Below are 4,580 nucleotides of genomic sequence, written 5' to 3' on the forward strand. Positions count from 1 at the left end.
CTGGCTTGTTCTTTCTCAAACCCCCCAGAACAGTTGGCCATGTCAGTCTCTTTATAGAAGAGTTCTGCCAAGTACGCTTCAATGCTGTTATTTTTAGTGTGTGGACTCTGGTGATGACTCATGTTGGCAGGAGAGGGTCAAGGTGACCACAGTGGGCAATATTTTGAACCCGTACCACCATGACAAACAGGGTTTGTTGGCATCAACCAATGGCAGCGCTACAGTAGGTTAACCTCATATAGGTACATGTTTGAACATGAGGTTATGTTTGGACTGCAGCCAAGTGCGCTGGGTTTTATGTAGGCTATAGGTCAGCAGCTGCGAAAGATAAGAAAACATTCCAGCTTGGTAGTGGGATATCATCTGACTTCGCACTGGCCACAGGGGAAATGAATGATACTTCACCCAATTTCTGACAAATCACAGACTTCTATGTTCTGAGGGGAAATCCCAAATATGTGACAGCGGGTGACGAGGTCTCATAGCCTTTGTACTGACTGTCATCATGCAAATGGTATCGCCATGTAGACAACCATGTACACATCAGGCCACAGTTCACCATTGCAACATGAAGAGTTTTTTTTATTGATCTTAATAAATCACGTTGCACAACAAATAAATATGAACAAAAAAAAGCTGAAAAATAAAGCAGTGTGAAATCACTGCTTAATTCTTGTTAGTTAAGGCCTCGCAGGAAATTTCCAAAACAGTCAGTAGCAGCTCAGTACTGTTACAATTGTAATCACAAGTCCGTCATTGCTCATGTGTTCTGGTAACCCTGAAGATTCAGGAGAAAGTCCCTGTATTGCTCAATTTAAACTTTGGTTATGCAATTCTATAGTCTACACATCTCCTCTCTCATTGCTACTGTCAAAGTTGTGAACAGAGTGCCCCATGGTAGCGGTGGGGTTATGGTATGGGCAGGTATAAGCTATGGACAACGTATACAAATGCATTTTATCGATGGCAATTTGAATGCATGAAAATACCATGAGGAGATCCTGAGGCCCATTTTTTTTTTAAAGGCATCTGTGACCAACAGATGAATATCTGTATTCCCAGTCATGTGAAATCCATATATTATAATATTATTAATTTATTTCAATTGGGGCGGCAGGTAACGTGGTTAGAGCATTGGACTAGTAACAGAAAGGTTGCTAGATCGAATCCCCAAGGTAAAAATCTCTCGTTCTGCCACTGAACAAGGCACTGTTCCTAGGCAGTCATTGAAAATAAGAATTTGTTGTTAACTGACTTGCCTAGTTAAATAAAGATAAAATAAAATTTAGCACAATGTAAACAGCTTCCTATACTGTACCACTGTTTTCACCCTTAAGTACATACATGTTTATATGAATACACCAAACACAGAATTAAAAGGTTTATAAAGTCCAACATGTTTCCCTGTGTCATTAATCATAATATTCATTCAGTGAAGTGCCTCTCGATGAAGATTGATCATCCAGATCGCAGCTCAGTTTGCTAGTCATATTGTATATTACACAAGATAAACATTTGGTGTTGGACTAATTTAGTTCCTTTCATGGCACATTTCCCTCGCCATTTCACGCTCAAATGAAATCCATATTCTCAAAACGGTTTAAAAACGAATTTTGAAGTACACTGAACAAAAATAAACGCAACATGTAAAGTGTTAGTCCCATGTTTCATGAGCTGAAATAAAAGATCCCAGAAATGTTCCATATGCACAGAGCTTATTTCTCTCAAATGTTTGGCACAAATCTGTTTACATTCCCGTTAGTGAGCATTTCTCCTTTGCCAAGAGAATACATTCACCTGGCAGATGTGGCATATCAAGAAGCTGATGAAATAGCATGATCATTACACAGGTGCACCTACGTACTGGGGACAATAAAAGGCCACTCTAAAATGTACAGTTTTGTCATACAACATAATGCCACAGATGTCTCATGTTTTGAGAGACATGCAGTTGGCATGCTGACGGCAGGAATCTCCACCAGAGCCGTTGCCAGATAATGGAATGTTTATTTCTCTACCATAAGCAGCCTCCAACGTTTCATCAAATTTGGCAGTGCGTCCAACCGGCCTCACAACCGCAGACCACGTGTATGGCATCGTGTGGGCAAGCGGGTTGCTACTGTCAACGTTGTGAACAGAGTGCCCCATGGTGGCGGTGGGGTTATGGTATGGGCAGGCATAAGCTATGGACAACAAATACTAATGCATTTTATCGATGGCAATTTGAATGCACTAAAAATACCATGAGGAGATCCTGAGGCCCATTTTTTTTTTAAAGGTATCTGTGACCAACAGATGAATATCTGTATTCCCAGTCATGTGAAATCCATATATTATAATTTTTTATTAGGCCCTAATTAATTTATTTCAATTGACTGATTTCCTGGGTTGGCGCTCCCCCTTGGGTTGTGCTGTGGCGGAGATCTTTGTGGGCTATACTCGGCCTCGTCTCAGGATGGTAAGTTGGTGGTTGAAGATATCCCTCTAGTGGTGTGGGGGCTGTGCTTTGGCAAAGTGGGCGGGGTTATATCCTTCCTGTTTGGCCCTGTCTGAGGGTATCATCGGATGGGGCCACAGTGTCTCCTGACCCCTCCTGTCTCAGCCTCAGGATTTATGCTGCAGTAGTTTATGTGTCGGGGGGCTAGGGACAGTTTGTTATATCTGGAGTACTTCTCCTGTCTTATCCGGTGTCCTGTGTGAATTTAAGTATGCTCTTTAAGTATGCTCTCTCTAATTCTCTCTTTCTTTTTCTCTCTCTGTCCCCAGTCTACATGGCCGTGCTGCTGCTCCAGTTTCAACTGTTCTGCCTGCGGCTGTTCACCGGACGTGCTACCTGTCCCAAACCTATTATTTGACCATGCTGGTCATTTATGAACATTTGAACATCTTGGCAATGTTCTGTTATAATCTCCACCCGGCACAGCCAGAAGAGGACTGGCCACCCCTCATAGCCTGGTTCCTCTCTAGGTTTCTTCCTAGGTTTTGGCCTTTCTAGGGAGGTTTTCCTAGCCAAAGTGCTTCAATACATGCATTGCTTGTTGTTTGGGGTTTTAGGCTGGGTTTCTGTACAGCACTTTGAGATATCAGCTGATGTACAAAGGGCTATATAAATACATTAGATTTTGATTTGATTTCCTCATGAACTGTAACAGTAAAATCAATTAAAATGTTGCATGTAGCGTTTATATATACACTGCTCAAAAAAATAAAGGGAACACTAAAATAACACATCCTAGATCTGAATGAATGAAATATTCTTATTAAATTTATCAACCCATGGAGGTCTGGATTTGGAGTCACACTCAAAATTAAAGTGGAAAACCACACTACAGGCTGATCCAACTTTGATGTAATGTCCTTAAAACAAGTCAAAATGAGGCTCAATAGTGTGTGTGGCCTCCAGGTGCCTGTATGACCTCCCTACAATGCCTGGGCATGATCCTGATGAGGTGGCGGATGGTCTCCTGAGGGATCTCCTCCCAGACCTGGCCTAAAGCATCCACCAACTCCTGGGCAGTCTGTGGTGCAACGTGGCGTTGGTGGATGGAGCGAGACATGATGTCCCAGATGTGCTCAATTGGATTCAGGTCTGGGGAACGGGCGGGCCAGTCCATAGCATCAATGCCTTCCTCTTGCAGGAACTGCTGACACACTCCAGCCACATGAGGTCTAGCATTGTCTTGCATTAGGAGGAACCCAGGGCCAACCGCACCAGCATATGGTCTCACAAGGGGTCTGAGGATCTCATCTCGGTACCTAATGGCAGTCAGGCTACCTCTGGCGAGCACATGGAGGGCTGTGCGGCCCCCCCAAAGAAATGCCACCCCACACCATGACTGACCCACCGCCAAACCGGTCATGCTGGAGGATGTTGCAGGCAGCAGAACGTTCTCCACAGCATCTCCAGACTCTGTCATGTCTGTCACATGTGCTCAGTGTGAACCTGCTTTCATCTGTGAAGAGCACAGGGCACCAGTGGAGAATTTGCCAATCTTGGTGTTCTCTGGCAAATGCCAAATGTCGGGCCCTCATACCACCCTCATGGAGTCTGTTTCTGACCGTTTGAGCAGACACATATGTGGCCTGCTGGAAGTCATTTTGCAGGGCTCTGGCAGTGCTCCTCCTTGCACAAAGGTGGAGGTAGCGGTCCTGCTGCTGGGTTGTTGCCCTCCTACGGCCTCCTCCACGTCTCCTGATGTACTGGCCCGTCTCCTGGTAGCGCCTCTATGCTCTGGACACTACGCTGACAGACACAGCAAACCTTCTTGCCACATCTCGCATTGATGTTCCATCCTGAATGAGCTGCACTACCTGAGCCACTTGTGTGGGTTGTAGACTCCGTCTCATGCTACCACTAGAGTGAAAGCACCGCCAGCATTCAAAAGTGACCAAAACATCAGCCAGGAAGCATAGGAACTGAGAAGTGGTCTGTGGTCACCACCTGCAGAACCACTCCTTTATTGGGGGTGTCTTGCTAAATGCCTATAATTTCCACCTGTTGTCTATTCCATTTGCACAACAGCATGTGAAATTTATTGTCAATCAGTGTTGCTTCCTAAGTGGACAGTTTGATTTCACAG

This window comes from Oncorhynchus kisutch, linkage group LG24 (assembly GCF_002021735.2).
Source record: "Oncorhynchus kisutch isolate 150728-3 linkage group LG24, Okis_V2, whole genome shotgun sequence".
NCBI lineage: Eukaryota > Metazoa > Chordata > Actinopteri > Salmoniformes > Salmonidae > Oncorhynchus > Oncorhynchus kisutch.